Source organism: Lethenteron reissneri, chromosome 21 (genome assembly GCF_015708825.2).
Source record: "Lethenteron reissneri isolate LAM-NWPU_2019-01 chromosome 21, ASM1570882v1, whole genome shotgun sequence".
NCBI classification, from domain to species: domain Eukaryota; kingdom Metazoa; phylum Chordata; class Hyperoartia; order Petromyzontiformes; family Petromyzontidae; genus Lethenteron; species Lethenteron reissneri.
This window is the reverse complement of record NC_083799.1, coordinates 4157065-4169789: the sequence shown is the minus strand read 5'-3', so window position 1 is coordinate 4169789 and position 12725 is coordinate 4157065. Positions and strand designations below refer to the sequence as shown.

The 12725-nt window shown below is 41.3% G+C and overlaps 1 pseudogene; it reads right to left on the bottom strand.

The window, feature by feature from the left end:
* The window catches only part of LOC133345079 (zinc finger protein 385D-like), a 122697-nt pseudogene extending 110335 nt beyond the window's left edge, over positions 1-12362 (bottom strand).
* Between the last annotated feature and the right edge of the window lie 363 nt (positions 12363-12725).

Below are 12725 nucleotides of genomic sequence, written 5' to 3'. Positions count from 1 at the left end.
AAAAAGTTAATTTACAAGATAGTCCTTTAAATATAACTGGTACAATCAAGTAAGAGGACATTTATGATATGATGGTCATGTCGTCGCAAGACTCTCACAAGGTTTTATAATTCAGACTATTTTGTATTGTAAGACTGTCAACACATTCATTAACAAAAGCATGATTTTATTGTCAAAGGGCATTCCTAAGACTATCATGCTTTTGGACAGCGTGATGACATAAAGCAAGTACAGGGGGTGAAATGGAGTAGTAAGAGCTGGACCGACATAACAGCCGTGTTTTCTTCACTGTGGCTTCCTCTGTGAAATCCATGCAATTACCCCAATGGGTTCCAGAAATTCCCTGCTCATCCCTTGCATCCACTTCAACTGGTGATGGTGATTATTGAAATAATAAATCGTAATCATTGTGGGCAGCGGCGTCAAATGGCAGCAAGAGACCGGTTACCCACATTTCATTCGGCTCCTTCCTTGTGACTTTCCATGGCACGGATAATGATTGCAACTTTTGATGATACCTCCATGCAAAGCTTCGCAGACGTTTTTAAAAGACATCTTTTTCCGTGATGAAAGATAGGCACACATGATTCACGCCATGGCTGAGCATCACGTGATAGTTTTTGCAGGATGTGATTTCCCTCTGAAATATAATCAGCCAAGGTAGTCCAACACTTTCATGCCCATTGGTTACGAATTTAGTTATTCTAACACTTCAATAAGATTTTGACCAAACATGGGTTTTCATATAATACATGTCATCTGCTTTGTATTTAGCATTCATGCTATCTACTTAAAATTGTAATTCATGTGGCATTGAATTCATACATGGACAACCTTTTGTGTGACTCTTCTGCTAGATGCGGCTCTCCCCATGTTGCATATGTCACGAGGGATATATGACCAGTGTTAGTTGGTGAAGGTCGGGAAAATAGACTTGGTACATAGTACAGTACAACAATGGATCATGCTGCACTGCCCTCTGCTGCCCATCTTGCAGCCTCGCAGTGCCTGAAACCCCCTGTTTTATGCTTGTTAATTGCAAGTCTAAAGACTATCCAGGCTCAAACTTAACTTCTGAGATCTCAGGAGATTGGATGCATCGCAAGTGACTCGATCAAAGGCAATGGGAAATGTCACATGTTACGCTTACTCTGTCACTTTTTATTTTTTAAAGTATCTTTAACGGTTTATCGCAGACAATTCTCAACACCTCTACCCAATGCGCTGAAGTTGTTTCTTTACTTTCATTTTTAAGCCATCCTTGCCAAAGAAACATGTTCTCCAAATTGACTTTCATGTCATTTTAAAGGCTATAACCAAATGTGGATAAAAAATTCAATAAAACACTTTAAGTTACAATTAAAACCAAAGTATAGTACTGTACAGTATATACCCTGCAGTGTTAGGGTGGAACTTATCAATGTGGTCTTAGTTCTTTCGGTAAAGTCACGTAGGTAAAAAATGAAATAAAAAATAATAAAATAAAACAATGAAAATCACGACGTTTCGGAGGCAACACAAGTCTCCGTCATCAGGTGGGACCGTCACAGCCAGATTAGCTGCATCAAGTGAGGGAGGGATTCAAGATGTAGGCTCTTAAGTACCAGTTAAGGGAGGAGGGGGGAAGGGGCTTATCAGAATGTGGTAGCCAATGAATGGAAAGTATCGGGAGGGGGGGAGGCAGGGCTAACAGAGAGACGGAGTACTCGTGGTCGTGGTCGAGGTCAACGACGTGTTTATGCGCAAGTCACTGTGGATGTACATAATAGGAAAGGAAAGAAAATGCCCATGAGGAACGGGGTACTCGTGGTCGAGGTCAACGACGTGTTTATGCGCAAGTCACTGTGGATGTACATAATAGGAAAGGAAAGAAAATGCCTATGTTTATACCAATGTTGGCTGACAATAAAGAGAGTACTGTTAAACGTTAGGGATGTTAACACTCGCTAAAGTAAAAAGTAGTACCTGTCAGATAAGATGGTCCAACAATGTGTAATTAAATCTTTTTTGCATGGTTGATAACATCTTTCCAATGATTACTAAGTTTGTACCCATCATCACGGTTGAAATTATGTCTGTGTTTGTATATCTGAATGGCTTCGTGTACAAACCTTTGATGGTAGCCAGTGGGTTTGCAGAGCACTTTAGTCTCGGAGAAAACAATCTCATGAGAGCCCACCGCATTGTAGCAATGATCGGCAACGGCAGAAGACTCAATTTTGCCGTGTTTCAAATCTGACTTGTGCTCGCGGACACGATCAGAGACATGACGTTTCGTTTCCCCAATGTAAGTCACCACAGCTGCAACTCAGTTTATAGACTCCAGGGTATTGCAAGTCAGGGATGACATCCTTCACAGATGGAATTAGATCACGGATTTTATGTACTGTTCTGAATCGGACTTGGATCTTATGTTTGTTTAGAATTTTGGAGATCTTTTTGGTCACGCCTGCTATGTATGGTAACGTGACAGTTTTGATCGGAGTTTCAAGTGGCTGTTTCTGTATGGTGGGAGAAACTCTCGGCAGACAAGGGCAATGCCACGGTCATCATGGATAAAGAATCATACAACAACAAAATCCTGGACCTACTTAATGATGATAGTTACTCCAAAATTAAAAGCGATCCTACTAACAGCCTAACGACAAAAACCAACAGGATCATCACTAGTTCGACTTCCCTAATCGAACCAACTAAACGTCCCTCTCTAAAACCCTCGGCTTCTAGACCTCCCAGACTCTATGGTCTTCCCAAGATCCATAAAGAAGGCACTCCGCTATGACCCATCGTGTCAACGATTAACTCCCTTCCTACAAACTAGCCCGTTTTCTATCAGATACTCTACTTCCCTTCACAGGCAAGACCTCGTCGGCAGTACGCAACTCAACCCAACTAGTCTCTTTGGTCAAGGACATGGTACTATCTCCTGATGATATCCTCGTCAGTTTTGATGTAGTATCTCTGTTTACCAAAGTTCCAGTGCCTGACACCCTAACAATAATTGAGGACTTGGTCCAACATGGATTGAATTCGGATGTGCCTGCGCTGGTTAGGCATTGCCTCACCAACACTTATTTTACCTGGAATGGCACCTTCTACAAACAGAATGAGGGTACCCCTATGGGCTCCCCCTTGTCACCAGTGATAGCCAACATGTTCATGGAAAAGTTTGAATCAGACGCCATCCAGACATCCACCCTGCGTCCTTCCCTGTGGAAGAGGTATGTGGATGACACTTTCGTCATTTAGCCACATGGCCTCCCAGCATTGAACCACTTCTTGGACCACATCAATTCCAGACATCCATCCATCAGATTCACCATGGAAGTGGAGAAAGATGGCAAACTACCATTCTTAGATATTCTGTTTGAGAGGAGACCTGACGGATCCTTGGGACATTCTGTCTACAGGAAAGCCACCCACACAGATTCCTACTTGAAACCGGATTCCCACCACCACCCATCTCAAAAGAATTCTCTCATCAAAACGCTATACCACAGAGCTCATGGCATTTCTGACCAATACCACCTGGCCAGTGAATTGAGACATGTACATCGGGCCCTCAGGATGAACGGATACTCTGAACGCACCATCTGCCAAGTTGTTTCTCCCGCCATACAGAAACAGCCACTTGAAACTCCGATCAAAACTGTCACGTTACCATACATAGCAGGCGTGACCAAAAAGATCTCCAAAATTCTAAACAAACATAAGATCCAAGTCCGATTCAGAACAGTACATAAAATCCGTGATCTAATTCCATCTGTGAAGGATGTCATCCCTGACTTGCAATATCCTGGAGTCTATAAACTGAGTTGCAGCTGTGGTGACTTACATTGGAGAAACGAAACGTCATGTCTCTGATCGTGTCCGCGAGCACAAGTCAGATTTGAAACACGGCAAAATTGAGTCTTCTGCCGTTGCCGATCATTGCTACAATGCGGTGGGCTCTCATGAGATTGTTTTCTCCGAGGCTAAAGTGCTCTGCAAACCCACTGGCTACCATCAAAGGTTTGTACACGAAGCCATTCAGATATACAAACACAGACATAATTTCAACCGTGATGATGGGTACAAACTTAGTAATCATTGGAAAGATGTTATCAACCATGCAAAAAAGATTTAATTACACATTGTTGGACCATCTTATCTGACAGGCACTACTTTTTACTTTACCGAGTGTTAACATCCCTAACGTTCAACAGTACTCTCTTTATTGTCAGCCAACATTGGTATAAACATGGGCATTTTCTTTCCTTTCCTATTATGTACATCCACAGTGACTTGCGCATAAACACGATGTTGACCTCGACCACGAGTACCCCGTCCCTCTGTTAGCCCCCCCCCTCCCGATCCTTTCCATTCATTGGCTACCACATTCTGATAAGCCCCTCCCCCCCCTCCTCCCTTAACTGGTAATTAAGAGCCTACATCTTGAATCCCTCCCTCACTTGATGCAGCTAATCTGGCTGTGACGGTCCCACCTGATGACGGAGACTTGTGTTCTCTCCGAAACGTCGTGATTTTCATTGTTTTATTTAATTGTTTTTTATTTCACTTTTTTACCTAAGTGACTTTACCGAAAGAACTAAGAGTATGAATCCTTGCAGTCACGATAGCTTCAAATCTAGAACTTATCAATGTGGCACTATTAACATAATTGCTTGCTAAGACATGTAATGTTTTTTACGGTAACAGGATGAAAACAAATCACAGCTGAAGTGCACGATTTTTTATTTTGTTACAACGCACTGTGTAAAATATGTTCCCATTTGAGTCCAAGTTTGCAGTTACTACCTTGAATTAATGTAATCCGTTTAAAATGAACACGGGAGAAGGACCACGGCTAGGAAGTATCTCCATGCTCTTGGGACGAACACCGACGGACTCTTTGCATAATCAACTCTCACACCTCTGATCACTTTAGCAGTCTTCATAAACATAAATAAACACAAGAGTTAATGAGATGAAATGCAATCCATTTTGAGATGCAATTTGCGTAAATTATGCTGTATTTAACAGATGCATTATCTTACACACGAAAAGTACAATGATCTCCCGTACTTACTTTAAATATGTTTTGTGCAAGTGCTGTTCGTGATCACATATTAAAGCTATCATGGTGCGCAATTCCAGCATGACAACTGGTGGCTCTTTGTCTCCTCAGTACTCATAAAAACCAAAAAAGACAAAAAAATCCCCTGTGTAGCCTTAACTGACTGTTGGGGCAAGTGCTGTTAGCGAGCAGCTATGAAGGGTGGCCAGCATCACGCCGGGTCGCCTTTGTCTCCCTGGTGGCAATGTGAACACACCGCACCAGGCACTGATTTTAGGCTGAGTTTACCTAGGGGAGGCCCAGTGCCGGTTCAGATAATCGTCACTGTTGTTGGCCATGAGCGAGAAACGAACTCGGGTGGCCGGATTCGTAGCACAGCACCTTAACCACGACACTACCACTACACCGCCACGACGCCACTACCCCCATTCTCACGCACATTTTGACAACAATATATAAGTTGTTTGGTGATTTTTTGTGAAAGAGCTTAAATATGTGCTTTGGTGGGAGCAATAACCTTCAGTGCAATTCACAAAACAGGGTAAATAATTTCATATAAGCAGGCCAAAGCACACACATGTGGCAGCAAACAAAGGCATTTCCAAGTAGCCCTTGGCCCAACAATGTCTTATTGGTACCATAAACGGTGGTATGCTTATAAATTATTGTTTTCTTCAAAATTACAAAGATGTATGACAGCAAGGCCACGAGGGTAGTTTTTGATGATTTTTTAAAAATTAAATAATGGTGATATAGTATGTACCACAATATATACTCAAACATCCATTGTATGTTTGTGTGTTTATATGACACGATAATATATATTTGCACATTTTTCTGCAAATGGTGCATACGAGTAGCATTTGCCACCCCAGAGGATACCAACCCAACCCCCTTTGGCTCATGGGCGAAAAGCCCTTCCCAAATCTCTCATCCGCCACGCCTGCAGTTCCATGGATGTTGTCTGCCCCTCAGCCCTGCCACTACAACACTGTCTACAAGCACAGAGCAGCGTCTGTCAACTCACACACATGCGCTTCTGTACCGGAAAATGTACGACTTTGCACATTTTTTCTTTGATGCGCATTCAAGTTTTCAGAATTAGAAGACTGCGTCCACGGTTTGTATATTCTGTTGAAAAAGGGCTGCCTTGTTTGCACATCATCCTGCTTTCTATAGTCCACTCCTCCAAATGCATCTTGATGGTGGTGATGGTGGTGGTCTGGATAATGGCCATGAAATGGAAAAGCAGTGGAGCGTGGCTGTGTCTGCAACTACTGTATGTAGATTTTTAAAAAAAAGTCTACAAAGATTACAATTAATGACCTGATACAAATCACAGAGAAGAAGTAATTTTATTTTGTTAGCCATATCAGCGTGCTATTATTATATTATTTTCCACATAAATGTTCGTTGGACATATGTAGTATTTAAAATACTCTTCTGTTATTTCGGTAAAGTCACGTAGGTAGAAAAAATAATAGATCACGACATTTCGATCGCAACACAAGCAACTGTCATCAGGTGTGAAACAAACACGTCAGCAGTCCTGCTGTGTTTGTTTCACACCTGATGACGGTTGCTTGTGTTGCGATCGAAGCGTCGTGATCTATTATTTTTTTTACCTACGTGGCTTTACCGAAATAACCAAAGTGTATGGATTCCTGCAGTCACAAAAGCTTAAAATCAAGTATTTAAAATGTTTCAATAATCATCTTGGTTCTTTCGGTAAAGTCACGTAGAAGGGAAATAATAAAATAATTCTCACGACGTTTCGGCCACAACGCAAGCAGTCTGACGCTGTCTTCCCGACAGACTTGTTCTTCACCTGAGGATGGCTGCTTGCGTTGTGGCCGAATCGTCGTGAGAATTATTTTATTATGTTTAATTTTATTATTTTATTATTTCCCTTCTACGTGACTTTACCGAAAGAACCAAGATGATGAATCCCTGCAGTCACGAAAGCTTTAAATCGAAATATGTTTCAATAATGTTTGTATTTACACTTGATCCATTTTTTTAAATACTAAAACAAAAATTGTAATGTTAATAATGAGGTACATTTTTGCCCATTTATCCTGAAATAATTGGAATATTTAGGTGTGATTTTGGCATGTCCACTTCGAGGACAAACCGGAAAAAATGTAGCATTCAATTTAATCACGTGTTCATATTTAACACATGTCAGAATAAGAATACACACAACGGAAAACATTAATATCACCATCAGCCATGATCTATCCCCTGTTGAATGAAGGCCCCTCACACCGTCGCCATCCCTCACGGTACATCGATGCCACAACTCACCTCGCTCCTGCACGTCAGCTGATCTCATGGTTCCATCTTCAGGGTGGCCATCTGCTCGAATGCATTTTCGCAATTGGCTGGCATTCCGTAATGAGTGGATTGTATTGTTGCATCCTATCGAGTTTTTGTATTCTTCGTTGTTGTAACGTTCTGACCTGCCCTTACTGGATAATCTGTGGAAAAGAGCTTTATAGCTCATCGGATTCCTCCGGTGTAAATCAATATTCTGATTATGATTCTGGGTCCCGTCTACAAGAGATGCATCTTGCATAGGCCTACTTACAAACTAATTTGCATAATTTTGGAGAACATAATTACGGGACATTGTCTCCGATTCTAATACAGAATATAAATAGCAGACATTGAAGGACAGATTGTCTGCTTAGCTATTTTGTTTTTATATACTCTCCACAACAACACAATTATTATTTTGTGTTGTGTATTATATACATTTTTCATCGAAATAGGACCCATATCTTAAAGAGAGGGTCCTGTGGAGTGACAGACGCATCAGGCATTGTCTGCTTGTCTATTTTGTAATGTTCCCTAACAATAAATACGATGCCTCTAATTTGTGTTTGTATTGTATATATTAAAGGCGGGTGCAGAAATTAATGATAAAATGTCGTCACCCATGAATGGAATTTAGTTTCAGTGGGCGTAACGCAAATGTTGAATTTGTGATCTCCAATGGGAATTAGAGGAGTACATCGAGGACTTTATTTCAGCAGGGTGTGTCTGGGTCGGTGAACCATAGAAAATTAAAATGCCTGTCAAACCACATCAAGTATATCTCTCGCTGTGGTTCTGGCTACTATTCACTTTCCTACTCCAGTCTATCAGTAACCCAGAAATGATTCAGTGAGAAATTATGCCCTCGTTGTATTTACACTGTAACACGTAATGTTTGGTAAAACCTTTCTTAAGAGCGTCGATGCACAATGCACACATGTTAACATTTACAAAGGAGCTTTCACATGACATGTGTGTATAATAACAGGCCTGTGAAGTCGCTCCCAGTGAATCCTTGCCAATGGAAAGGGTAACTTAAGTCTCACCCAACTCATTAAAGCAACTGTGCTTGAAGTAAGTAAGCGGCTACAGTTTCGCTCAATACCAGCCACTGCATAAGACTGCATTTAGTACCAGTTTTCTCAAGAACATGAAATGACTGCTTTCATACAGTTCATTGGAGGTGTGAACACACACAGCCATTTGTTTACATGTAGAGACCCAGCCATTATTAAACGTTATTGCTGTTTCTGCTTAGCAGGGTGACAGGTCATGTTTCCATTGTATTTTTTTCTAGCTCATGTAAATAAAGCACTATCTAAAGGCATGTAAACTTCCTACAAAAGCACATTTTACATATCCCGTTTATAATACAGTACAACCAAACACACCCAACCCATTCCATGTTTCGAGAAACGTGTGTAAATATAAAAAATATATGTTTAGAGATACAATATTAGAGTTTACAAATGAGCATCAGCATCTAATATATAGAAGATGTGGCTCAGAAGCTTCGACTTGTAAAACAGTTACAAATAATAAACAGTTACAAACAATAAACACGCCTTCTTGGCATAGCTGCTTGTGAAAAACACTCAACCACAATCATCAATCATGTACAGAGCCTAGGAAAACAAGACCATGGGCTTGAATCCTGGTCCCAGGACGCTCAGTATTGGGTCACGTTTGTGACTCACAATGAGTTCATTTTTCACTATGCCACAAACCAAAATGCTCGTGTTATTCATCAAAATTTAAGTTTATTTTGCTTCATCACGTGGGAATTCACGAGACCAGGATATACTCATTTGTAAAATTGACTTGGGGGATTCATCTGCACTTAGAAGATGAATACATATACAAAATATATATGTGGGTGCCATGGTGGTGAGATGTTAACTACCTCGCCTGGTATGCAGGAGGTCGTGAATTCGACCCCGACCCTGACGCCTGTATGTTTAGAGTTTGCATGTTCTCCCCTTGGTAACATGGATTTTTCTCCAGGTCTCTCTGGTTTTTCTCTCCACATTTAGAACCAACAACATGCGTTTAGAGTATTTGGCTGCTATAAATTTCCACACGATGAGCCACTTCGTTGAGCTATCATTTGTAGCCAGGTCACTTCTGAAAAGAGCGATTATATAACTCATTGGGACAATATATGAGCTGTCCAATTAATATTCGTGTATTCTCTTGGCGAAAATTAAAGTACAATAGGAATGCTATAGGAGTTACAAATAAGGACCTGCAAGCAAAAATGTTGGCAAACCATGTAGTTTAGTTTTATAGTTATGAATTTCATCCTATCCTGTTTATCATGATTATTCATGCAACTTCACATGTAAACCAATGCATAAAATATACGTGGTAATTAAAAAGAAAGTCTAACTGTATGTATGTAGGTACTGCATAAGCTTCATTCCTAATATTAGAATAATGCGTGATCAATTTTCATTTAAATCCTAAAATTGTGTAACAGAAATGATGTTATTTACACTACATGTAAATCAACATAATTGAGCAAAGATACAGTTATACTCTGCTCAATTCTTTCGTAAATATTACAGTTTCCATCCTAGGACGGGCAAAAGGCTAGTTTGTAATGTTTAAACTCATTCGAGTCTAAACTAGCACAACCTATGGTAATGCTATTATTTGTATTAAATATGCACGAAGGTCAAACAAAACACATCTCATTATTTTGAGTTGATAATTTCAAATTCTAGAATCATAACTCATTATCACCATTGGTTTATAGCCAATAAGCCTTCCGAGAATCTTCTGCTCAAGCAAGTGTTGGGGTAATGCTTATTTCCACTCCTAGCCCAGAGACAGCATTAGAAAATGCCACATTGTCATGGAGGCCAGTCTCCCCATATGACAAGCACTATTGGCATCATGCACAGAATTATACTTATTTTATATATTCTGGAGTGATGATTATGAGGCTAGTTAAACCACGACGAGGATTTGAATTTACAGCTTTTTGGTTGTGCTGCATCGCCCTGCCACAGATTCAGGATCGTTAAGTTAAATACTGCACCACGTATTCGATAGAGAGTACAGTTACTCTATTGTCTCACTCTCTTCATATCAAACTTCGTGGCCGACATATGTTCGGATACACAAAACGCATCAGGGATGTCAGAGGGAAAGTGCTGCTGCCTTTTAACACATCGATACTGAGTGCTCATTCTCGACAAAACATTCCCGCACTCAATTATCATCTCGTTGCCAAGTACTGACTTCATGTGTGCTACACGCCTTCGGGGTATAAAACGCGCTCCCCATTCACGTTGTGTTCGAGAGAACTATTTTTACTCCCACGAGCTATGCTAAAGCCATTAACTTAATTTAAAACGGGCACTTACCAACTTTGGCAAGAGTTGCACTTCACTTGAATTGAATGACGCAACTTTCATATAAACACGTGCATGGTATGGAGTGTAGTGAAAACGCTTTCCCAATGCCATCATTTACCGCCGCTGCCTTATCAAAAATATGTACAGAAAAAAGCTTAGTTTTCTGGCAAAGGCTTATGTAACTTGGAAGTGTATGGTGTATTTTGTAATATAAGGAATATCCTACGTACATGGTGGCATTAACACTGGATTGCTGCTCATTTGATATTGTGCTTTGAAGCATTGAACACGTTTTAAAGTTTTTTAGTGAATATGTGTATGCATTGAACACGTTTTAAAGTTTTTTAGTGAATGTGTATGCACACCCGCACATCACTAAACACGCTTAATGGAATATCCATTGCACGAGTCACAAACTTTCATCACCTGTCATTTCCCAACCCAGTATCAGGCTTCACTGCTTTGAAGCCCTAAAAAACACACTTGCCTATTATCGAAATGCAAGCTACCACGTACCAACGCGCAACAAATTTTTCCTTTAGGAGGATGAAATTTGTTTGTTTTCATAGAGAATACAGAACTGTTGATTTACTTTAGTGAATCCGTAAAAGGCTCGGCAATAGCATAGTCTGCTGGGCCAAGTTCAATATAATTCACGAATATCCAAATGCATTATTAAAAAGCTAAACTAATGTGTGCATTCTTAAGGATTGTTGGAATATGTGTATCAGTATCATAGCCACATTCCAAATGTGAAAAGCACTCAAGTGCATGAAGATTTACATGAAATATACATTTTCAACCACTCTCTCAGATTTCCCTCGTGAAAAAGTGAATTGATCCCAATGGACCCTAACCTGTTAAAATAAAATCTGTCGGTCATGTTAAAATGCAAAAATTCGTGAACAGACAATTGTGCCTTTCAGCCTCGCGTTAATTAGAGCGGTGTTCTTAATTGCTAATCTATCACACCTTGAGTGTGTGAGCAGACATCCAAACCGTGTCTGCCGATGTACGCACGCGCACACGGGCGCGCACAATTGTGAGTGCGGGCGTGTGTGTGCGTGTTTGTGCGTGCGGGTAACCCAGGAAAGTGAGCGGCTCTGCCGCCGTTACCTTCAAGGAGCCGTTTCGCTTCGCTGCAGCTCTCCATCAAGTCACGCGTGCTCGCACACCCCGGTTTCAAACTTGCCTCTTCGCGTGCACGTCTCCCCCTCCTGCTCCTCCTTCTTTCTCCTCTTCCTCCTCCTTCTACTGCTGCTGCTGTCTCTCTTCTCACGCCGGAGATGGGTGGAGAGCAGGCTGACAGAACCGTCTCTCTCCCGTGTCGCCCCAAAGCAACCACACCTTATTAAAGCACGGGGTGGCAGCGACAGCGGCAGGGTTGAACGCATGCGATTTTTGATGGTGCCATACATATAGCACGCCCGGAGAGCACACGGCGCGACTCGGGTGTCAGTCACACACAAGACCCTCCCCGCCGCTATTGCCCCCTGCCCTCTGCAGAGACGGCCTTCAGCCTCCGTTCCATTAGCACCGGGATGCCTTTGCACATGATACCCGAGCAGCCGGCGCGCAGGGAGTATGCAAGGTTTCTCGCAGTTGTGCTCTTCTGTTTTTTTTTTACGAAAGTATCTCACGTATAATCCTAATTGCATTCGATAATTTGCCATCGTATTGGCTCAAGATTTTTTGGCAACACATTCATGTGAGACTTTAATATGAACTATATTCCATGCTGTAATGTAACCTACATCATTTCGGCCATTGCAAAACGGGACACTTTTACCAGTATCAAAGTATGAGAAAATAATAGGTTTTACCCTTTCTGGAAATAAAACAGGTGTTAAGATATTCAACTCGTTCCATGCTGCACTCGGGCGAATGCGAGTGCAGCGTGGAACGAGTTAATTTGTATTCGAACGGGAGGAGTAAATTGGCCAACGCGGTGAAGACGGAGCGTAAGTGTGGGTCGCGTGGGCTGTAGT